At 38.6% G+C, this 26,353-nt stretch overlaps 1 long non-coding RNA gene across 2 annotated transcripts; it reads right to left on the bottom strand.

Moving 5' to 3' along the window:
- Nucleotides 1-428: 428 nt before the first annotated feature.
- Nucleotides 429-26,120, bottom strand: LOC307164065. 2 transcript variants are annotated; one of them, XR_013822201.1, is made up of 4 exons: nucleotides 26,105-26,120; nucleotides 24,764-24,892; nucleotides 23,860-24,014; nucleotides 429-568 (listed from the first exon to the last, which is right to left on the bottom strand). It is a non-coding gene; the product is annotated as an uncharacterized lncRNA (long non-coding RNA). The 2 variants fall into 2 exon arrangements; XR_013822202.1 differs by lacking the exon at nucleotides 26,105-26,120 and having other exon boundaries at nucleotides 24,764-24,901.
- Between the last annotated feature and the right edge of the window lie 233 nt (nucleotides 26,121-26,353).

Consider the following 26,353-nt stretch of genomic DNA (forward strand, 5'->3'; position numbering starts at 1 on the left):
GCAATGATAGCTCAAATCTTATGTTTAAGGGGAGGTAGCCTTTAATTTAATTTGAGATTTAAAAAAAATTGTGTGTGTGTGTGTGTGTGTGTGTGTGTGTGTGTGTGTGTGTGTGTGTGTGTGTGTGTGTGTGTGTGTGTGTGTGTGTGTGTGTGTATGTGTGTGTGTGTGTGTGTCTGCGGCAGGGGATTCCCAGGTTTTTGGACTCTGAAATCTCACTGCAGCCTCTATACTCAACATGCGTGTGTGTGTGTGTGTGTGTGTGTGTCGGCACGGACACAATGGTTGTCGTCACATAGTCTGGGCTAGTAATGTGCTGAGAGAGAAGGGAAAAAAAGAGATTGTACATGAAGATGAGAGCAGGTTGACTCTTACAATACTCTCATTTATTGCGCTGAGCCTCCCAGGCTCCCAGGCCGTCAGCCCCTCTGTCTGCAAGCCTCGGCCCAGGACCGGATCTCCACCCTGGGGACACACAGACCGCTGACGCCCCCTCTCCACACATCAATCACACGCTGCAATCCTCCAAAGACATGCTCAGGGCAAAGACAGTCAGATAAGAGTTGGCCTAAAATAAGGAACCCAACATACAGCATTCAATGGTCTAGTTGTTGATCTTCATCAACAACAAAAACATTTCAAATTACTGTGGTGAATAAACTACCCAGTACTTTTCAGGTATTTTGCTTTGGACATATACTGTTTTGTTTGGACATATACTGTATAAAGAAAGACACAGGGAGTCTCATACAGTGCACCCATTGACCACCCATCTGAAACATACTGCACAGTCAAAATGTTTTTTCTTGGTCCAGCAAGCTCTTATCTCATTTGGGAGACTTTACACAACTCTTTGTACCAGTGTTGGATTTACAAGGTGACTGGATTTGCCAAAGTTTTCCAGATTAGACTTTTGTTAATTGGATTAAAAGTAACTATACAGTGCCCGATCCAAAAAGTTGCTGTTTGGATTTAAATAGGCAGATGCTTAAAAGGTCTATGATTGGATCATTATTGCAGTGATTATTATGTTTCTAGTATTTTATATGTTTGGCAACAGTTCCAGACCTTAAATTCATTGTAAGTCTTTGGGATGTGCTGGAGGAGACTTTACAGAGTGCTGGACTCTTGCATTGTCAATACAAGATCTGACCAAAAATTGATGCACCTCTTAATGGAAATAAATGTTGTGATATTTTTCCATCCCAAAGACTTTCAATGAATTTAAGGTCTGGACTCAGAAATGTCAATTCATGTGTGAAAATGATTCTTCATGCTCCTCCCAACCATTCTTTGAAAAGCTACACACTCCATCAATTAGGGCTAGAAGAACTGTTGCCAATCATATAACATGCTAGAAACATAATAATCACTGCAATAATGATCCAATCATAGACTCTTACGCATTTGCCTATTTAAATCCAAACAGCAACTATTTTAGGCCGGGCAGTGTAGATATTTTGCTCTTTTGAAATAATTCACTTTAACTGGTTTTGAAATAATATTTATTTACTAAAGAAATCTAAATTTCTTATACCAATACTTTTTTCTTTTTTACTGGATTTTGTGGAATATTACAGCATTGATTGAATATGCTCTATTTCTATGCTATGAACTATTTCAGATAAAATCACCCATAAACAGCACTGTATTAGATCATATTGTGACCTGTCAATTTTCATTCCAGTTAGATGGCCTTTTCCTGCCGAAGTGGGATCTTTTCGGCCTAAATAATCTGCAAACCAGACCAGACCAGATAATCAAATGCCTGGTTACACGAGGCTAGCCGGACTTCAGCATGCATTGCCTTCAAGAGCTCCAAGAGCATGGCCACTGTGTCTTTAACTAAACACAACTTTAAATATCTTTTAAATTAAGTTTGAGTCTGCTCTGATATTAGTGTGATTTCGGTGGTCAAGGCATTTTGAGCTTCTGTTTAACATGCTCAATGTATGTACGTTGATCAATGTTTACATGTGAATTAAACACTAAATTAAATCTGTGGTTACACTTTATTTTAACGTGTCTGTGTTACAGTCTAATTTTATATTTAAGTACTGAGTAATAATAATTCACTACATGCACTTACTATGGGGTTAGGGTTAGGAATATGGGTTGGTTTAGGGTTAGTTGTGTGTAATTATGCACAGTTTATAGTAATTACTACAGTAAATAAATTGCAACACAATTTAGATTAGAGTCCCATTCTCACTATTAACTAACTATTAACTATGACTTTTGACTCAATAAACTCCTAATAACTGCTTACTAATAGTTAGTAAGGTAGTTGTTTAGTTTAGGTATTGAATTATGGGATGTAGGATATGATCATGCAGAATAAGGCATTAATATGTGCTTTATAAGTACTAATAAACAGCCAATACGCATGCTAATAAGCAACTAGTTTTTAGTGAGAATTGGACCCTAAACTAAAGTGTTACCAAAAAATGTATATGTCATGGTGTCACCTTTGAATGCAAACTTTAAGTCTGCAAGATTGCAGTAAAGTCTCAAAGTCTATTGTGACCAAAGCTTAGGACTCGGACTACAGAGTCGTATGCATTACTTAGCCTATTGGTGGTATTTTTGGAGCTCAGAAACAATCTGGAAACTCTACAATAAAAACATCCTCTTAAGAAAAATATGCAGGTTTGAAACAACATGGGGGTGAGTAAATGATGACCTGTAAATTTGGGTGAGCGTTCCCTTTCAGATTTAGCAAACTTTTAAATTGTCACAATACTTAAAAATCAGACTTCTGCACGATCTGTCACGGGTGATTCATTAGACTTGAAATTGAATGGTGCATTTCTAGACGCTGAGATGGCAGTGTGGTCAACGCAATCAGGCCACCTCAATGAAGATGCTCAGTCATGATGAGGTGGTTACATGTGTTTGACTGAAAATACTGCCTGTTTAAAATCACGCACACGCACACGCACACGCACACACACACACACACACACACACACACACACACACACACACACACACACACACGCACACACACACTCACACACACGCACACACACACACACACACACACACACACACACACACACACACACACACACACACACACACACACACACACACACACACACACACACACACACACACACACACACACACACACACACACACACACACAGCTGGACTGGCTGGAGACCTGTTACACCACTCCAATAATCAACAGGGGTCTGTGGCTCCAGATTCTCTGGTGTGTGTGTGTGTGTGTGTGTGTGTGTGTGTGTGTGTGTAGGAGTCCCGTGATCTCATGGGCCAATCAGAGAGCCCATAAGGGTCCTGTGGAGCGGCACTGTGGGGTTCAACACTGTCCTTGTCCTCATCATCTTCATCACCCACCAATCAGAGAACAGCACTACAGCCACTCTCAACACACTGCACCCAGTGGGGAGGACACACACATACACACGCTCTTCTACACAGACATCTCCTGGCGGAGAACAGCATGTGTCCGAAAACTCTCACATGCATTTCAAAAGCCATCAGTGGGCCACTGAATATACAATCACTCTCTCTCTCTCTCTCTCTCTCTCTCTCTCTCTCTCTCTCACACACACACACACACACACACACACACACACACACACACACAGGCATACTCTTCCATGAGCCTCAGCAGGGTTTCCAATAGAGAGCCCTCTTTCTCACACACACTCACAAATTCACACAGTTCTCTGCAGAGAGAAGCCCTCATTCACAGTCAGATACCTGAACACACACTTTCTCTCGCACAATCCTCTGTCTTTTTTTTCTCTTTCACAGACAAATCCTACAGTAATCATTGATCTCTCATACACAAATGCGTGCACACACACACACACACACACACACACACACACACACGCACACACACGCACACACACACACACACACACACACACACACACACACACACACACACACACACACACACACACACACACACACACACACACACACACTGCAATAAATTGCAATAACTACATCCTAAAGAAATTATGTGTGATGCTTTGCCATGCAAAACTCACCAGCAACGTTTAAAGCTTGAATCTTTTGACTTGGAAATATGATTTAAAGAAATACTTCACCCGAAAACGAAACTTCTGTCATCATTTACTCAACATCCTGCATTCCAAACCTGAATGAGTTTCTTTCTTCTGTGGGACATAAAAGAACATATTCTGAAGAATGTTGGCAACCAAATAACATTTCCAAGTGCACTTGATTGTGTTGAATGTGCACTTGAAGTGTACTTCAAATCTTTGTATTAGACTGTGAAATCATTTAACAGTGTGACTATAGAAATATACTGTATTTCTGGTTTACAGACTACTACTGTAAAGTCATTTTACAGTATGGATACCATAACATTACGGTATATTGTTGGTGTCTTTGCTGCCAGCTCTTTACTGTCAATTATAGAAATACAGAAATATACCGTTTTTCTGGTTTACAGACCCCTACCGTAAAGTTATTTTACGTATGAATACCGTAAAAATAACGGTATACAGTACCCTGCTGCCAGCTCTTTACTGTTATTTTACAGGAAAATTATTTTATATATATATATATATATATATATATATATATATATATATATATATATATATATATATATATATATATAAACTACAATTAAACTACAATTTGTTTGCAGTTTACATGTCATTAATTGTAATTCACATGTAATTAAGTGTCCGAGAATGTTTCATTCAGCTTGCAGAGAAAATATATTATTTTAAATGATCTTACATAAACCACAAGACAAACAAAACACTGAGACATTCAAAATACCTTCTTTTATTTTCCACAAAATAAAGAAATTCTAATGACATAATTTTTATTTATTTTTTGTGTGCACGTACCCCTTTAAGTCTACTGAGTTTTGAAAGAGAAAAGGTAGGTCCTGAATCAAAGGTAAAGGTGCCCTGAGGTCAAGAGGTCACTAGGGGTAAATCTAAAATGAATACAGTAAATCTCCTCCGTGCATCTTCACTGATTAGCAGAACATAAAAAGTGTGTGTATGCAGACCTACTGATGAGGGCACATGTATATCTAGATCTGATGTGTGTGTGTGTGTGTGTGTGTGTGTGTGTGTGTGTGTGTGTGTGTGTGTGTGTGTGTGTGTGTGTGTGTGTGTGTGTGTGTGTGTGCATGAATGTGTGTAGTCCTCCAGACAGTGCTGAGAGTGTCTGTTAAAACCTCTGTGATTACCAGCACCTGTGCGGCCCACCATCTCAACCAATCAGGTCACTCCGTTGTGGTTGAACACGCAACCAGCTCATCAATATCTAGAAAGACGTGATGAACCTCTTCCGTCCAGGCAGAGGAAAGACTGAATCCTTGATTGTGCAGCTGTTACTACACTGCTGACAAGGGCCATGACCCACATCTATCTAGCCAGTCTCCCTCGTTCAGTAGACCATTGTCTAGCAAAAAATGCCTTACTAAACCAGTCTCATTTGCCAGTTAGCTGTGCTAGAATCAAACCAGTAAGAAAAGTTCCACCCATGCTATTGACCAAAAACATGGTCAGCTTTGGGAGTGAGTGATAAACCTCATTTAAAGGGCTAGTTACCTCAAAAAGTATGTTACTTAAAGGGATAGTTCACCCAAAAGTGAAAATTCTGTCAAATATTTTGAAGAATGTCGGAAACCAAACAGTTGATGTACCCCATTGACTTCCATAGTATCCCCCCCCCCCCCCCCCCCGCCCCCAAATGTTCAAATGCAATAAATGTCTGGTTACCCATATTCTTCAAAATATCTTCTTTTGCGTTCAGCAGAAGATAGAAAATCATACAGGGTTGGAACGGAATAACGGGAGTAAATTAAGACATCATTTCATTTTGGCATGAACTATTCCTTTAAAACCAGAAGCATTTGGTCATGTTTGTTCAGCTGAACAGGTCTGCTCATTAAAAATACTTTAATAAATCAGATCCTTAATGTCAAGCATGCCGGATAAGCCAAAGATCTATTATAAATACTGCATGTGTGCTATCAAACTCAGGAGCCTAAAGTTTCAAGTAACCATCAGTCAGCCCTAACAAAGAAAGCATTGGGAAATTATTTTTAGTGTGTGTGTGCGTGTGTGCGTGCGCATGTGTGTGTGTGTGTGTGTGTGTGTGTACTGTATATATCCAGATCCAGATAGACATCGAGATAAGGAATGGTTTGTAGACCAGAACACTTGACTCATGGTTTTTACTGTAATACAGGATGCGGTAATTGCGTTACTCAAATAGATGTGACTTGAAAGAGTTCAGAGTTGATGGTGTTTAGCCTTCTACCTCCCTTAACGTGGAGAACTAAGCAAGCTTTCATCTTGAAATAAGCTTCAGATAGGATGGACATTGTTAAAATAAATCTTTCTCCACATACACAAAGGCCTGGATTGAAATGGTGATTCCTCTCAGTGTGCAGTCAATCGAGAGAGGTTAGTAAGTGGTCTGCAAGAGTCAGCATAGAGAGAAAACCACGTGTTGCTCTCTCTCTCGCTTTATTCTTTTGAGTGTTTTTTTCTGTTTTTGCCATGACTCCAGAACAAACATCATCTTCACAGATCATTTCATAGAGCTACACAATCAGACAGGGTGGGGTGGAGGACATGTCTACACAACACTTACACAATCACGGTCACCTCTCCATCAACCACACGTACTGTACACACACCGCTCTGATTATATTCGCACAAAGTAGTGTTTTGCTCTGATATGAAAGGACAGTGAGATTTCTGTCATTTTTTGGATGTTTATGATGTTATGGATGCTTATTATTTCTTGAGGATTGATCAGTAAAAATCACAATGTCACACTGGGAAAAAAAAAAAAAATCATCATGTATCAAGAACATACTTGGCCCTTTAATGGTGCCATTTGAGTCTTCATGATCCAGATGTAATTAACTGGAAAAATACTCAGATATTAACCGTATTCACATTATTTGATGTAGATTTAACTGATACTATAATATTCTTTTCATCAAGGGATCATCAAAATTATATATCACAAAAATATGAAGCAGCTGTTTTCAACATTGATAATAATAAGCAGCAAATCATCATATTAGATTTCTGAAGGATCATGTGACACTGAAGTCTGGAGTAATGATGCTGAAAATCACAGGAATAAATTGGGAATTTTATTTAATAATAGTAGAAGAACAGTTATTTTTAAATTAAAATAACATTTCACAATATAACTTTTAACCATATAAAAAATCAAGTTCTGCAGTTTCTAGGTTTTGCTTCAGCTGAAATGAAAATATAATGCTTTCACTATCCAGTTTCGATACAATGCTTTTTGCATTTCCAGATACATTTCTGAATTTCTATTTGTTCTGCACGTAAACATGTTTACGGTCACATTTATCCCTAAAAATAATGGTTTGATCTTTCTGGCATCATGTTTGAATGGGTGACATCATAAAACTATTTTTGGCCACATGGATCAAACAGAGATAAGTTTCTCTTACAGTCTTTCTCAGTTACACTCATTTCATCTGTAATGGGAAATATATATATATATATATATATATATATATATATATATATATATATATATATATATATATATTTTAATAGAACAATTAGCAACGGCAGTAGCCGCAGGGATGAAAAAAAAAGGGAGATGGATCTAGGCGCAGCAGTATTTATTGATGACAAAATCAAAATTACACAAATACGGTAATATTTTACATTAAGGTTTCATTTTAACATCTGTTAACTACTTTAGTTAACATGAACTAAGAATTAACAATACTTCTACAGCATTTATTAATCTTAGACACTGTTAATTTCAGCATTGATGCAAACAAATGTATTGCTCATTTTTAGTTCATGTTAGTTAATGCATTATCTAATGTTAATAAATTCGACCTTATTGTAAAGTGTTACCGCAAATACTCAGGGTTATCAGCAAAATCAAGCAAAACAACCACAACATAAAGACAAGATCTGACAAGGACTGAAACAAACACAGGGCTATATGGAACACAAGGGACTAAACAAGATAATTAACTATACACAGGTGTGACACATGAGGGCAAATCATGGCAACAGAAAACAGGAAACTGAAGAACTGAACTGAAGAAAAACATAAACAGTTATTATTTCATTCATAATGTGTTATTTACAATGTGTGATCATTTACTCAGTTATCTATTCAAGTTTATGAACTACAAACTTACTGTGGTGGGCTTAAATAATATAACAATTAGTAACAATAAAATGCAAATTATACATAACCTGACTACAATATAATATATACAAAATATTCAATTTGGGGTTTGCACATCTAGTGGTTCCCCAATGTGGTAGTTGCCCCAATGCACTTATTCTTCGAGCCTTAGACTTTTTCAACAGTATTTAAGAGTTAATATCAACAGTAACCTTTTCAAATTACATGTGGCTGTTTCCTGAGAATTGGCCGCTTAAATGGGCCAACCAAACAGACCAACCATTTTCAGTCAAGCAAGCCTGTCAAATTCAAGAAAAATGGCAAAGTAGATCTAAAGAAATGTTTCCCCTGAATTTGATATTTCCAAACATTCTTGAAATAACCGCATTTCATCATAAAGCTGAAAGATTAGCATCTGAATTCTCCACATGGCTCAGGTCCGATCACGTTAAATAACTCAGACAAGTGGATTGAGACGGGCACCGCGACAGTAAAAGTAGCCGAGCTGAGAAGGTCAAAGGCTGAGGCCACTGATGAGAGAAGCTATTTAGAAAGTGCTAAGGTTTGAGCTCCCAATGCCATCAAACAATATCGGAAAAACCTCTGTGCCATGTGCAAAGCATTATTTGAGCTTATCATTCTGGATGTTTATATGACGTGAAGATCAAGTTGTCAGGACGGCCATTTAAGTAGACAGGTATTATGTCAATGACAAACTCGTCAAAGACTTCACTGAAACCAAACCAAGAGGAAGAAGATTTTTGAGGTGTTCAAAACCCCCCACCAGAGCTGGACTGGTTCAAGGGCTGACCCACCCGTCCGCCAAGCAAAATACTCCAAGACGCATGCAATTACAGTCTCAGTCAAAGGGCACGCACAATTTGCAAGCCTATTTACACAGCGGAGAACGCACCTCCCACCCTGCCAGGAATAGAAGAGATCAAGATCGGACGATACAGATGCTTCCAACTGAACACAACCTCGCTTTCAGTGGAAATCAACAGAACTCGTCAAACGAGAAGGGCACTGAACAGACAAGCGGGCAAAATTAGGTTGAAGAAATATTAACAGTTGAAGAACATGCAAATGATGTGGTAAAACACTTCAATTGGACGATTCCCTTTCACAGAACATGTGGTCACAGTAGGAGCGTAAATGAGCTCCTGCATGTGACTGTGCTCGAGTTGACAAACACACACGACTCGCAGGTGTCTCGGCACATGTTCCTCCAAATGAATCCATATGAGGGCATCTAAACAGCAAACAGCCTTCTCCTGCTGTATAATATGCTTCCCACACCTGTCTGAGGTGAAGAGGAACGCAGTCTCGAGGATTTTCAGTGGAAGGTAAATCTGCAGCAATTAAAGTTTAAGGCTTAAATCAGAGCTTTTTCTCATTTCCATTCAGGGCTTGACATTAACGCCCATTTTTCGGTACATATCGATCCTGAAATATCAGAAACGCTTCCAATACTCAATTTCCATAGAACAGATACACGATACCAGCAGCACTTTCTCTCTCTCTCATCTCTCCGACAGTAAGTTGACACACAAACCCGTCTTCCCTCACTTTTCGGCATGGGATTGCACGTATTACTCATTCCGGCAGATTTTGTGCTGCTTATTGCGCTTAAAAAGTCAAATACACACAAAATAATGTCAAAATGCCGGTCTTGGCGAGTATTCACGTGAACACAGTCAGTTATGTTTTAAGTGAACTAAAAGAGTTGAGAAAGAAAACGCATGTGTAACAGTATAATGGATCCGTGCGTCAAGTCTTAAAGTGACAGCAGCCTAATAATCCTGCGGCCAAATTCTGAGCATTTTAAATTGCTACAAAATCAAAATGGCCGTTTTCCCTCATGGTATCAATGTCAAAAATGAGGCCAGTGAAAAGCTGAGTGGCTAGTAACTTTGGAAAACCACTATAGCCACCGTGACTGGTGAGCAAAAAAGTTAATGGTAAGCCCTCCATTGCATATGTAAGGGATAATCCACGGCTAGCCATGCATTAAAGGATTTTAATGCACGACGTAGAGGCGAAGAACCACCCGACGCGAAGCGGAGCTTATACCTTGGTTATTTGCCAAGTTAAAAATAAGTTAAAGCTGTAACTGATGTTTACAGTGTATATTTTTAACAGACGTGTAAAAATGACGGTTATTTCTTAAGTTAAGGCTCGTCAGTTCTTGCACTCCGTCCGCTTTAAATAAAGTAGAGCCATCAGATTGCTTTTATTTGAATGAATTCACATTTATTTAAATTCATTATTAAAAGAGAGAGACAGAGAACTGAAGGAGAAGGAACAGAGAGAGAGAGAGATGCGTGCGCGAGTTACCTGTGTGCGTCGATCTCTTCTTTAAAGTCTAGCAGCTACAGTCCCCTCGTTGCTTAAGCATATAGCTTAATGATTCTTTAATGGATTTATTACAATTATTTATGAATGACAGGCAACACTGATACAAATTAAACGATATTCAAAAATCATCCATTTAGCCTACCTAAACGTTTCCATATGCGTCTCTCACTCTGCTTGCAAGTGTATCTGTGTTACTATGGTTACCAATGTAGCGGATTAATTTCGAACTGTAATCAAACTGACTGGAACTACCTGTGCATTAAACGGTTTTACTGCACACCTTCCAGCCAATCAGAATCGAGTATTTAAACAGCCCATGGTATAAGTGGAGTTTCACAACACCACATTTAAAGATGAATTCAGACAGACACCGACCAATGATTACACTACATTACTTCTCAGCTATTCCTACAAACGAGATTCAACATGTGGACGATGCTAAATACAGGAGTAAACGGGGACTAAAACGTTTTGAGTTTGTCCACTTTCGACCACTTCCAGATGTAGTTGAAAACACATTTGTCCAGACTGCTTTCGTAGTGTAAACACTCATGTAATCGAATGTGTTCAAACAGCCACAAAAGATGAGTAACATTATGGGAAAAGCGCTAGCCAGATGGGTAAACTTTTAAACTTGTCAACTGAAGAGGAAAAATGTACCGAACACAATGTTCTCTCACCATTCCTGATTTCTAACACACACTCACAAGCTGATGCTCTCCGTATGTTTTTCCATCGTCTCCGTGTGCGTTCATATGTAAATTACACAAGCTTATTTTGTCCATTAGATCAAAAGATCTTAAAAAAACCATACATTTACCCGCCCATAGACCCTCCCCTCAAAAAAATCAGGACAGAAGTGGTTAAAAGTGGACAAAAGAGACACCAGTATTTAGCGTCGTCCACTTGTGATCCGATCGACCAAAATGCATCCAGGTGTAAACCGGGCCCTACATATGCTGACAGGAGGAACACACTGATTTAACAAAACCAGACAAATCTGTCTCTCTGTCGGTAAAGTGTGAATTGGCTTTAAAAATTACTATGATTCTTATTGCTAGCCAAAATAGCAACATGTGGCGAACTTTCTTTGAGCACAAACCAGAACGAGATGTTTTAAGGATTAGGCTGCTTCCCCTCTGATTCGGTTGGAGCAGGTCTCTCCCTCGAGACGGGTGTAGAAAGGAGAAACCACCAGACCAGCACAGCTGCGCACCAGCACCGAGATCTAGCGGTCCTCTGCGTTTCCTCTCCTCCTCGGGACGACAGGACGCCCGAGGGCACAGAGCACCAATAATAACAACATTCGTACAGAGAGCAGGTCAGCCCTGCCTTGACCCGCCATCAGAGCGCTGAGGTCTGGACAGAAGCCAGAGCCCGGAGAGAGAGAGAGAGAGAGAGAGAGAGAGAGAGAGAGAGAGAGAGAGAGAGAGAGAGAGAGAGAGAGAGAGAGAGTACTTCCTGTTTTAAATAAACCGAACAAACAGCCTCAACAATGACACCTTCTAAGATGAGAGGCGCTCATTAAAGTCATTTTTAGACAAGGTGCATCAGCTTTAATGTAGAAAATCCCATCAAAATGCATGAATCGGTCTCTGATATCTCATACTTTGATAACATTTTTCAAAGGAGCTTTCTCCAAACAATGCCTTAATACACAAATAAGAGTACATATCACATTTCTCTAGTGCAAAACTGATGGGATTGTTGCTAGGAAACCAAGGAAACATGGTTCCCACGGCAATAACCCTCCCAACACAACTAGGATTCATGCTGATGATGTCATTTTGGAGCTCTTTAGTTGAAGGGATGTTACTCTGAAGACGCCTCATCAATCTGAAACTTATGTATTATGCAACAATAAAGGTTTCAAACAGTAATATGCTACATTGGCGTCACATGACCTTTTGTTCAATATACAATTTATTATATTCAATATACAAAAACCCAACCGTTAGTTTAAATTTTTTAACTACATTTTTGACCCAACAATTGGGTTTGTCCGTATGGGTTGAAACAACCAAGCATTTTTTAGAGTGTAGTTTATGTAAGGGTTAATGCCCGACGAGGTGTCCATTGTCAGGTATTAATGGACGACGTCGGACGGTTGCCTCCGCCGAAGTCCATTAATACCTGACAATGGACACCTCGAAGGGCATTTACCCGCTTATACCATGGTCACTTGCCAAATAACACATTTTTAAAACATTAGTTTATATTTTAATTAGTTTTACAATCGAAATCTAAAGTTTTTACAAACAATAACTTGGTTTTGGTGATATTAATAGTCCGCTCAGCTCGTAGAACCCTTCAGTTTTGTTTTGATACAATAAATTGTAAACGGATACTTTGACTGCCTGTTGCTATGGTTACTCACAGCTGATGTAGCCAGCGCATTTATTTATTAATTTCGAACGGTAAACAGTCAGTTTCACCAGAACTCCTTTACTAGGTGTCCTCTATTACTTTTTAATGGACACCCTGCAGCCAATTAGAATCGATTATACCATGGTCTGGGTGAATACTCGATTCTGATTGGCTGCAGGGTGTCCATTAAAAAGTGATAATGTACACCTAGGAAAGGCGTCCCGTCAATTTGCCTGATGACAGTTCTAAATGATTGCGCTGGCTCAAACTCACTGATCAACTGCTGCGGTCGGGTCGCTGTGGCCGGGTCGCTGTGGCCACGTTGCTTGGCAACGCCTGTATACGGGAGATATTAAATAGTGCGCTCAACTTAATAAATAAAAACCCTCACGATTTTTACTCTAAAACACATTAAAGTATTATTAATTGATTAAATATTTATTTCTTTCGTAAGTGACCATGGTATAAGCGGGTTAATGCCCTTCGAGGTGTCTATTGTTTGTCAGGTATTAATGGACTTCGGCGGAGGCAACCCCTCGTCGTCGTCCATTAATACCTGATAATGGACACCTCGTCGGGCATTAACCCTTACGTATTCACCCAGACCATGGTATAAATAATAGTTTTAGTCTTTTATGCTCCCCAATGCTCCATTTATATGACCAAAAATATAGTAAAAAGAGTGCTATTGTAAAATATTGTTGGAATTTACAACAGCTGTTTCTATTTGAAAATATAGTAAGATGTGATTTATTCCTGTGATAAAAGCTGAATTTTCAGCATCATTACTCCAGTCTTCAGTGTCACATGATCCTTCAGAAATCATTCTAATATGATGATTTGATGCTCACGAAACATTTCTGATTATTATCGATGTTGAAAACATTGTGCTGCTTCATATTTTTTGTGGAAAGCATGATCATTTTTTTCAGGATTCTTTGATGAATAGAAAGTCAAAAGAACAGCAAATAGAACTGTCACTTTTGATACATTTAGTGCCTCCTTGTTTAATAAAAGCATTCATTTCTCTTGTATACAGCATCTTCATTTCGGTATTGTACAAAAACATTAAATAAAAAATAATAAATAAATATATATATTTTTTTTATCACAGCTGATGTCACATAGAAAATAAAAAGTCAAATGGAATGCATTGCATTGTGGATTCTGTGTCATAATACACAGTTGTAGAATAGCACATTTAGATAGACTATATAGTACTATATTTAACATAAGATATCTTTAAAATCACTGTGTTGATGTTGCTTTTCGATTAAATCGTCACGTAGAAAATGGAAGAAATCCAGGCTATTCAGGTTTTTCATGCATACAAATGCGCATCCCTGTAAACACATGTGTTGAGTACGGATGCAGGATTCAGAGGGACTGATCTCTACAGCCAAACTCCAGGGATGGAGTCTTCCATGGCCTGCAAATAAGTTCGGTTCATACTGTAGGATCTGTGTTGAACACAAAAGCCCAGCAGGGAGATTGGCAGAGGTGTGTGGGAGAGAGTGTGTATGCCAGAGCTTTACAGACGTGTAATTACAGCACAGTCCCTCGGAAAAATGGCAAATGGCTGCGGGTTCGGAGAGGAAGGATGGCGGAAAAAGGCAGAAGTGGACCGAGAGAGATTTTAAAGTAACTGTAAAAAGTCTGACAAATATCAATTAAGAAAAAACACACTCCAACATGAAACTCCCACAGAATAGACACACACACACACATAGAGAACAGGTTCCCATGGCATTCATTTCACTTTTCCTTTCACAAACCATCTTTCTGGAATAACCCTATTATAGCATGACAGTTTCTCACTCTCTGAAATAACTCCCTGATGGCTTGTAAAGCAAATAGCGAAGAGGTGTTTGCACTGGGAGTGTTTGCATTATGTAAACAGCAGCATATCCTAAAGGTTGAGGCGCAGGAGTGTACTAGTTTTTGCTCTAGTCTGGTTTCTCACACACTCGGCATCATGGGAATACTCAAGGCTAATTAGCTCTCTGCATCTGGGAAACTTCAGCTTGTCTCCTCGCGGCATTGGCAACATTCCTATTCCCTTAGTAAGATCACGCTGCCTAAAACCCCAAAACTTCTCTGTAGATGACTAAAAAATACCCAATAAACAATGCTCCAAAACCTATAATTAGTCTAGAAAATAATGAATTAAGAAAGGAAACATCAGAAATTGCTACATGATGTGATTATTGGTTTTCACAAACATCCTGCAGGGTGACAGCATAAAATATACATGCTGTTGGCAACTCAAGTTGATGAATATCCAGACCAAAAAATAACTGTAAACCAAAAACCAATGTGATTTTGTAATTGAAGTGTAAATACAACTACCAGTCAAAGGTTTGGAAACACCTACTCATTCTTTATTATGAAATAATGGTCATCAAAACCATGAAATAACTCAATTAGAATTATGTAAATAATATAGCGACCAAACAAAGTTTAACCAATCAAAAAAATCTCAGCTCTGCACTCTTTATCAGCTTCAACCTGGGATGCTTTTCAAATAATATTGAAAAATGAAGATCCGCACACATCAAGATATAGGGCAAAAACCTCACATACATTTATTATCCAGATGCCACAAATAAAGTCCAAAAGGTGCAATGTGAAGCAAACCATCCAACCGTTCAACCCTTATCAGTGCCATGTTTCAAATAATATTGTGCGTGCATTATGGAGCTTTTCCTTCACTATCTTCTCCAGCGAACCCATTTAAAATAATAGATTAATTCATTCATATATATATAAAAGAACAAAAGAACAAAAACCCACAGCGACACTGATCCAGCAAATAAATATAGTGAACAATAGGATAAAAACGATTAATTATTTCCATGTTTTTTGCCACAAAATTATTTTTTATTATGTTTGTAAAGCACATGCTCTCTTTCTCCCACTCACACATACAGTACGGACACACACTCGCACAGACACGTGTTGTCAGCGCTGCTCTGACAATTTTATCAGTAAAATAGTTTAGCAACTTAAAAGCTACATGACATTTCTCACTAGCGAGGAAATAACACCGCTGTTCTTGAAGCAGATAAACTTACAGATTCGTTATTAGTAGAGACGCCGCTGCCGAACACAGACACACAGACTCAGGTAATTCACACACGCTAAATCTCTCTCTTTCCCCTCTGCTATAGCTCTAAAATGAGGATTTGGAATTAGCAACGGAGGCGTGGGATGAGATGCGTAGGAAATTAGTCCTACACACATGAGCTTTTTAAGGACAAAAACCTGGCAAATGCCTTGAAATACAACATCTGAACAATGTCTTGAGGTGTGGTAACCGTAGTATAAGCGGAATAATTGACACCGGGCCATTGAATTATTGAAAAATAATACAATATGATATATGATTATGATATAGGCTTACCTATTGTTTTAGAAATACAAACTAACTGTTAAACAAATGTATAAATGGCTTCAGCAAACACATCATCTCCTCAGAAATCAATGTGTAATCAGGGTCGTGACCCACAGGCTTCAGTCAGGATAACCTCCACCACAGCATGACTTCACAGAAAGGGGGAACAGAAATGTTCAAGCCTGATCCTGGATTAGCAGCTACTTACTGGGAGACATTCACTCTTTATTTATTTGTTCATGTATATATGATTATTTATGATTTAGAGGTCAATCAATAGCTATAAATCCCAAACTATTATTTGTGGGGATTTTCTACAACTACCCCAGACAGCAACATAGTGTCCGGCCCACATCTGGTACACGTTGATTCCACATGGCCCAGATGTGGGCCGGATCTGGGCCGACACAATGTCGCTGTCTGGGACAAATGCAGTCAACAGAGGTTTAACGCTGTCTGAAGAAAATGTGCTTGCCTGTGCACAAACTGCCACTCAGATGCAGCTTTGTGTTTGGTTGCCAGGGCAACGCTATGTGGGTGCGCTATGATATTCTGGCCTGTAGATATGACTATTTCAGTGTAAGTATATGGACCTTCACTCATTTTTCGGTTTATCTTGCAATAGGGGAAAGAATTTCTGAATTTTCTGAGAAAGGTATATCTGACTATTATGGAAAAATGCATGTAGAAATTATTTTCAGGTTATCATAATAGTTTACTCTTAGTGTTGGTGTTTCAACAGCATCTCAGATGGATTTACAAAATAGCTAGTCAAGCAATATAGGCTTGACTTTATTTTCTAAAGGTTGTTGTTGTTGTTGTTTTACTGCATGTTGGTTTTAATATTTAATTAAAATCCCTCTTAAATTCAAATATTTTTTGTGAATTCTGTCCTCCACACTAAAAATTACGATTATCAAACATTTTTAATAGCCTAGCTGTTGGCCAACAAGTGAACACATTAAAACACAAACATTCAAACTAGAGTCAACTATGATGGAAATGAATTTTAACTGACACGATGAACGTGTTATAGGAACTTTTTATTATTCGCAAATTTCTGTTTAAAGTCGTCATGAAACGGAAGTTGCGATCATCTTCTCTTCCCCATTTGTGATGTATAATCCAAGTGAAATGGCTTCTCAAACAAGAAAAAACTGTAGGGCGGGACTTGATTTTGTATATGGGGAATTGATTGGATGGTGAGATGATTGTGGTTTGCTATTGGTGGATCTCATGTGAGTGACAGGTTGCCCCGACCTCGTGCAAGTAAAAACCTCATCAAAGAAGAGGAGAGGGAGAAGTTTTGATTAAAAATGACAAAGGCACATGGAAAAAAATAATGTCACAGATAAATCATTTATAATAAATGCTGCAATATTCTGTAAAAAAAAAAAAAAAAAAAAAAAAGAATTGTCAAATTTGATTTTGTGGTGACTAAGCAAACCATGGTTTTATTTTGTTGCATGCTACCTTTTCCCATTTTATGAATGGATTTTTTTTGTTTTATAGTTGTTTCACATAGTTGTTGAAAAGCCTAAATATAGACTAATTAATGGAAGGTTCCATTATGACAAATATCAAGTGACAACATGCCCCGCTAATAGGTCAAGATGTGCTCACACACACACTCATATCTTGATTATCTATTTATCACTCAGTGAGTTTATGTCTATATCTTTTTTTTCCCCACAACATCACCAATATATAATCAATAATGTTGTTATATCACACTGGAATAACCTATTCATTAAACGTATTACTGTACCTGTATACACTACTATATCTATATATTTTGCTGTTTTTTATTTTTGCTTGTTTTTTTTCTCTTTTTTTTTTTTTTTTTTTTTCTTGTGTGTACTTGTCATTGATCTCAAAAGAAAAAAAATTAACTTTTTGCAATCATGTAGCGGCACCGTAGGCCGACTGCCACAGTGAATGATTAATTCAATTAGGGTTTGCCGGTACTCGCAGAAAAGCATGAGAGTATTTCAGTCGTGTGTTGCAGGTTTAAACTGAATTAGCGTAAGAGTCAGACTCAGAACAGATCCATCACCTCAGAACATCACAGACTTCCTGTCTGCCTGCCCTGATGCTATCTCTCTCTCTCTCTCTCTCTCTCTCTCTCTCTCTCTCTCTCTCTCTCTCTCTCTCTCTCTATCTATATATATATATATATATATATATATATATATATATATATATATATATATATATATATATATATATATATATATCTTTCCATCTTCATTTGACCATACCATATCTGTCCAATCCGTGTGTGTGTGTGTGTGTGTGTGTGTTTGGTCACACTCCTGGGGTCAGTTGCATAAACTGCTTAGAGTAATCTTAAAAGTTAGTCATCGATTTATTTCATCTTCAAGACTGGTCTTAACTTTTTAAAGTCAGTTACATAAAAAGGTAGGTTCGTTTAACTTGAATCAGAAAGGTAAGACTGATGACCTCTTGACTAACCGCTAGTTGGTCAAACTAACACACAGTCTTAACATTGTGGCTAAGTTTCTGCAACCGGCCCCTGATCTTCTCTGCTAATTGCAGAACGCCAGACGTCCTCCACACCCGCCGCTAGTTAGATTCAAGAGATTAATGTCTCCTCTCTGGACCGCAGCGAGACCTGATTTATTCCTTTACGCCAGTTACAAACAATCTCTCCAAGCAGCTCCAGTTTCCCTCAAACGTTTCCTTTTTCTTTTCAGAAAGAAAGCCACTTGTTTAAAAATTATGCAAATGTAGATTTGCTGCATGGTGAGTGAATCTAAGCTATGAATTTATAGTTTTAAAAAAAAATTTAATTGGTGTTAAAGGGAAACTGGTTTTGTTTCAGCACATGGGCATTGTGCTGCTGTTTGAATTGTGCTGTGTGTAGCAAGACAGCCCCCTCCTGAGGAGCTCAAATAGAAATCTTTCTCTCTTCCACTTTCTGACTGTCTCAACCAAGAAAGTGCGACATGTTCAGTTTCTGTGAAGGAGAAACAAAAGGCCTCAGTCGCCATGAGCGAAGGTCACTCAGCACGGCTCGTTCAGCCTAATGACATCTGCCCATTAGCATTTGTTAGAATCAATTAAAAAAACTAAACGTTAAACAAGCGAATGAGCGCGCGGGGGGGGGGGGGGGGGGGGCGATGTAACAAATGAGCTCATCAGACGAGGGCGACAAAAAAGTTGAAATGTTTTGCTACGCCGCTCTGACAGGAAGAGGCTTTAGGGCATCAGACCCGAGCGTTATCGAGCCGCGATTCAGGATGGCCTGTTTATGGTCTCAGCTTTACCTACATACATCATGAGTGACTAAAAATAACAAGCAGAGGACTGGAACTGTTCAATCAACGTCAATCATTATAACCAGATGCACAGCCAACAAGTGCTTTCTTACAGTCTCACTGCTGTACCAGTCTGTTTCAATATAAATTAGGCTAATTGTAAAAAACAAACGAATCAAAATCACACGTAGTATTCCAATTCTGCATGACTTTGCCCCAGCTACACAATTATAGATATTAGGATAAGTGAAACCTTCTTAAAATTATTAAAAACTTTAAAAACTTCTAATAATATGCAGAACCACCATGTAAACAAATCTCGCGGAAAAAAAAAATTTCATTTTTAAAGAAAAATATGTTTTGTCAAGGCATGTTGTAGATCTTGTTATGTACGATTCCTCTATGTATATGTTTAATATTTTTAAATCCAGTGAAAATAACCTTTCTTACTTAGTCGGCATGAAACGCAACTTGCAATAGTCTTTTCTTCCCTTGTGGCGTACATCTGAGTTAAATAGTTTCACGAACAAGAAAAAAATGGGACTTGATTTTGTCTATCGGAATTAATTGGATCATTGTCCTTTGCTATTGGTGGATCTCATGTGAGTGACAGGTTGCCCCGCCCTCGCGCCAGTAAACACATCATCAGAGAAGAGGAGAGATGCCGCTGCGAGAGGGATGGGAAGTTGTATGTGCATGGATAAATCATTCATAATAAACACAAAATTCCATTTAAAAAAATGAGAATTTTCCATTTTGATTCCGTGGTGACAAAGTGCAACAGCCACATCTCAAAATCCAATCAACAACCGATGCATAGACCCTTTTTCGATACATCACGGAACAAACCATCTTTCTAGTGTATGTATTACTACATTTCTGTTACTAAAGACTAAAATATACTACATGAATTTTTAAATCTTAAAATATTTTGAAATACTAGGCCTCATTCACCTGTCGAAATGGAAACAAAGAAAAACTAGGCATCATGCACTAAATGACTGAGGATTGTCGCTTGTACACTATGCAATTTTCTGTGAGATCTGTCAACTGCCAAAAATCTGCAGACAGGCTATGACTATGACTCCTCCAGACTGCAATTTTGGGCAAAAATCTGGGCAAAAGTCTTAAGTGTTTTTTCGTCCATTGCTAGGCCTTTGCAAGGGTGTCCTAGGGAGCAAAGTCACCTAACATTAAGTCCTTGTTTATTGAACTGTTGTATGAAATCAATAGGCTATCACATTTGCAATCGTGCTGATAATCGGGAAAACAGCACTCTACGGCCTGTTATAAATACTAAAAACGAGCTCACAATGACATTTGTGACCCATATATCTTGAATTTTGGTGGCAATATTGCCCCTAGCCCCAATTCATTTCCGTGATGATGGCAGGCAGGGCTCTTTTCCGAGTGTAAGCGGAAGCTCCTTCTGTTGTGAGGCCCGTTTCAAGTAAAATTTGTAAAACATAGCAAAGGCCGCTACTGCTAGGGAGTTGCTTCCTCTTACCAGTCAAAACAGCTTACCATCAAGTCCCACTAGATACGGCTAAGGCCCCTCCTTCAATGTAAGTCTATCGGATTTCTCTCACCCAACTTATCGTCCGCCAGGCAAAAAGATTTTGAAAGTAGATTGCTTAGAAAAGTCACACAAAGTTTGATTAATGTCTTGGAAGGTTAGTGGGATTAGGGGGTTGCTCAAATCTGCAAACAATAAGGATGCTTGTTAATATAATTAGGTTAATATAATTGAAATATTTTGATATGCTTTAATACAAACCCTTTTGACATTGATCCTGTGTGAGGTTACATATAAATCATTTCAAGGATGCCTTGGGCTTTTGGCTTGCTTAGTTGCTTAGTTTGATCTGCCTTACCTAAGGTGGACGATGACGCAATATTCTTCTAGAAACAAACTTTGTTGTATTATTTTCATGTTATCACTGTGAAGCTGCTTTGACACGATCTGTATTGTAAAAAGCGCTATATAAATAATGGTGACTTGACTTTTGAAATTCCAGCTATATTAAAACCATCGGGATCTAAAGGGAATCTCAAGCAGGAGAAACACCTGTACGAGGCAGAGTGAGGTGCGTGTGTTTGTGTGTGTTTACACAGCGGGACACTTTGCCACGAGCCCCTAGAGATCCTTGCTCTGTTACACACACACAAACACACATCAGAGCTCTCAGGTTTACAACCCAACCTGCCCACCTGATCCCCCCCACAGTAATCAGTCTTCTGTTGGCACACGCAATTAAAAGATGTCAAACCTGGTTTCTTTAACCGTGTTTGGGTTTGGCTTGTCAGCACGTCAAAGGGTATCTAAAGAAGGTCTCAATTAAGGCAGAAAAAGAGCGGTCTGGAAAAGTGAGTTTGAGGAGAACTGCTGTCCCTCAGGCATGAGAAGGCGCTCAGGGAGACAATGGTCCGGGAACACGATAAGGAAGGGGGGGATACGGCGTGTCTGTCTCTCCCGCCCCCTGGGAATTCTGGGACTGAGACGCTGGGATCCTGAAGGAAAGGTATCAGGTTTGTAAGGCTGACGACTGCGGACGACTGGGATGAGATCCAACTGCTCCTCGCTGTCTCAGGCCAGGGATACGGAGGCGCCACCAGGTAACGAGAGGCGCGGGGTTTACGTGCCGACGAGCGTAACCGGAGATCCGAAAACCCAGATTGAAACTTTCAGTCCATCATAATTACAGAGGGAAACACTGCTGTCACTGGAATATACTACAGTAATCCAGCCACACAAAACACCTTCCTATACAGGAATATTCCGGATCTATATTCACACATAAATGAAATGGAAACATTGTACTACTTTTACAATGAAAACCTAGAAGCCAAGCGTCCCAGAGTGTTTAGAGGTTGTTGTTTTTTTGTAAAACACTTACATGAGTACTTCACTAAAACCGCTTAAACTGTCTAAATCCTCAAGTTGGAAGCAGAAATACTTGTCGAGGTGGAGTGTTACCACTGTAATTGGTGGAAGTCACTCCATATAAACAGCACTGTAAGGAAAAGTCAAGTCACATCCTCTCCATGTCTCTTCCTGGTGTGATGACACAAAATGAAAGTAACTTATACATGACAAGACTGGTAAGCTGTGTCACAACATCTCATGGTAGCACATGCAATGTTTAATACTTCTGAAACAATGTAATTGTAAGTGCATTATGTGATTTTTGTTGATTTTACAAACCGAGGAACAATTTGAAATGATTTCCTATGTTAATCGACAGCATGAAAATGAAAATTCTGTCAGATTTGCTCACCCTCATGTTGTTCCAAACCCATAAGACTTCCGCTCATCTTCAAAACACAAAGAAACATATTTTTAAAGAAACATGTCTCTTCATTAAAAGTCCATTCACCCAAAACTTGCACACTTCAAAAAGTTAATGAAGACATTTTAAAAGCAACCCAAATAAATCGAGTGGTTTACTACAAGTCTCGTGAAGAGGCATGATCACTTTATATGATGACCAGTTTTAATTGAGGATTTTCATCACATATAAACATTGATCAATGCACATGCATTAAATATGGTAACAGAAGCTCGAACGTGCTTGCTTGATGCAAAAGAACCAATGAGGCTTGTCCTCAAGCAAGTTTGATTTATTCATTTAGATTTAGGTAACAATATTTGATGTGCTCAATGTAAGTGCGCTGATCAATGTTTGTATGTGAATCAAAGCCTAGCTCAATCTGTTCATAATATATAAAGCAGTCGTGTCTATCCAGAAGACTTGGATTGAAAGACTTTCACAATGTCAAAGTTTTGGGCGAATGGATTTTCAATGGAGGGACAGAAACTTCTCACTTCATACTTCTAAAATCAGACATTTAGCTCACACTCTTAAAAGTAAAAGATAGATTTTTTTTCAGCAATACCATAGAAGAAACATTTTGGTTCCCCAAAGAACCTTTCAGTGAACAGTTCTTAAAAGAACCATGTTTTTCTTAGAGTAAAGAAAAACATTTTCCACTATATAGAACCTTTTGTGCAATAGAAAGTTTCCATGTATGTTAAAGGTTCTTCACGGATATAAAAATCCAATAAAAACCTATATGAAAAAAAAAACTAAAAAAACAACAGTGCTCAAGACACATCTGCAAATACATCATGGTTCCTCACTATGAATGTTTACAATCAGACTTATGAAAGCATTTATATCCATCTCAGTTTAGGAAAGCAGGGATCAGGACCAGCTAAAGCCAGCTAATCTCAAAAAAGAGGTGCAGACAGTCAGATTCCTGTAATCTAACCTTCTCTACACCCAGCGCTGAACTCGGATCACTGACTGACGGTGATGATGATGGATCCTCTACTGTAAAACACAAAAGCCTCTGTCTGTAGTGTGCGCTAACTCTGATGTCTGTGTTCGTTCTCAGCGGTTTGAGTGACTGCAGTCGGGGAAACCCTGCAATACAAGCACATATTACGGTTTACACAGCTCTCAGAGTGATGCCTCCAAGAATACAGTTATTTTCCCTAAAACACACATACATAGACCGTCAGATGCTTTAAGACATTTCACCTGTGAGAGTTACGGACTGTGTTCTAATCCAAGAACTCTAGTGGTGTATTTTAACTCACACGCTTGAAATATGACAAGCAGACTGGCGGAAATAAATATCTGTGGGTTAAATACAAAGTATCAAGTACGAGTAAGAGGAACAAAGAAATTGTTGTGGATCCTAGTACATTCCTACAGAAAAACCTGTTTAGATCAGCTTGGACCAGTTTAAAGTCCAAGAGGGTCTTAACTGGTTTATACGGGCAATGCTGACCTTCATCTACCCACTAAATTTTGAATATTCTGGTCAGTCAAATCACATTTCGCCAGCTGAAAATCCCAAAACAATTATCTTCAGAAGACTTGTTTTAAGCTCCTCAGGGGTTAGGCTAGCAGTTATCTGGGTTGAATCTTTCACAAAATCCAGCTCCACCATAACTGTCAAAATCTTCAGTGGAAATCCTCTTTAACACTCCAGATACTCCAGCCACATTAATTATTCGTCTCTATTTGGATTTAGACGAGAGGCCTTGATATGAACTCAGGAGCCAGAGGAACATGAGAGGATACAATTAATATCTGACATGGTCAAGAGTTCTGGGCTCAACTTCTCACATTTGAAGAGGATGACAAATGAAAATTAACCTCCAGACCTTAATTTTTTAACTGCATGCGTCGAGTAAAAGGCAAGAGATGGTAATTCATCCATGGAATCAGCATGAGTGGTCCGTGTGGCGACAGGAAGGGTTTCAGCGTAACGGTCATTAGCGAAGCACTCAATGCTAAATGCAATCAGAAGATGCATTAGCTACAAAAGGGAGGGAGCACATTTTACAGCACATTTCTGCTTGTAAATTGATTTGACTTGAAATGAGTGAATGATCAGAGGCTTAAATTCTTTATCAGTGTGTAGTAATTCCAGATAAAACTAGCTAATGCTGGGTACACACCAAAAGATTTTTTACATCTTATAAGATTTTCAAAATGTGATAGACCACAAACATGAGGACAAAAAATCCTAGATTTAAGCATTTTGCTCCTATAGTGTGTGGTGTGCCATGATGTGACAAAGACAGCACACCACACACAAACAGATTTTCAACCAGATTCTCAACTGTGAACACAGGAAATCTCACAAAAGCTCGCGAGACTTCAGAATAAGCATGTCGGATGATATGCAGGAAGAAATTATGATGATAGTGTTTGGAATGATTTTCACAGAAAATTCACATAAAAAAAAAAAAAACATTGTACCCACCATTATATATAACCTTTTATACAGAAATATATTCATTCTTTATTGTCTTAATTTATTCTTTATTGTATTTATTTTCTCTTAAGTTAGCCTATTTAATCCCTCACTGAACCCTTATAACACTCAGCTTCCTGCATGTGTGCGTGTGTGTGTGAGAATGACCGTCTTCCATCATCTCACTTTCTGATTGGATATTGTTTCGTTTCACGTGATAATCTCCAGAACGTGCGCGCGTTTGTCCTCGGGGTTCCCCCCACACATCAGGATTTCTGATCGTAAATATTAAACATGTTTAATATTTACGATTCGCGATCGGGGCGGCTCCGACGTTCTTCCGAGCAGGTTCGGACACTCTTAACACACCTCACACCAAGGGAAAATCTGATAAGATAATCTGTTGAACCATCAAGATAATCGGGACATAGCTAGGATTGTCGGAAGGGGGGAAATCGGCCCAAAATCAGCCCGATTATCTTTTGGTGTGTACCCAGCATAAATCACTAGCAGCTAGCTAATCTCCAGAGCTTGTATGTCAGAATTTTTGAGTTGCAGGTTTATCTCGACCGAGGAAATCATGCCTAGCCGTAGTATTAAATGAGATCTTCATTTGGAATCAAAATGTAAAATAAATAAACAAATCACAGGGATATTTTTATACAATAGTTAGTTGTACTTGTAATCATCTAATGCGATTCATCAAGAAGTGATCGGTAGTAGCCTATAACACGCCACTGTTTACCTGTCGTTGAAGTTCCAGAACTGTTGTTTTAATAGCCGGGTTTTGACAGATATTATTTTGATTCAATTGAAATTCATAAGCTCTTTATTTGATTCGAATCTTGATTAAATTGATTCAATATCGGTTCCTTTGGAAATATTTCAGGTTCATGTCAATTTTTCTAAAAAAAACATTAAAATAAAAACTCAACCAAAATATTTTATTTCATGTCAACTCCCCAAACATTAAAGTACATTACTATTACAGTTT

The sequence above is a fragment of the Squalius cephalus genome, assembly GCF_949319135.1.
Source record: "Squalius cephalus genome assembly, chromosome: 9".
Taxonomy (NCBI): Eukaryota; Metazoa; Chordata; class Actinopteri; order Cypriniformes; family Leuciscidae; genus Squalius; species Squalius cephalus.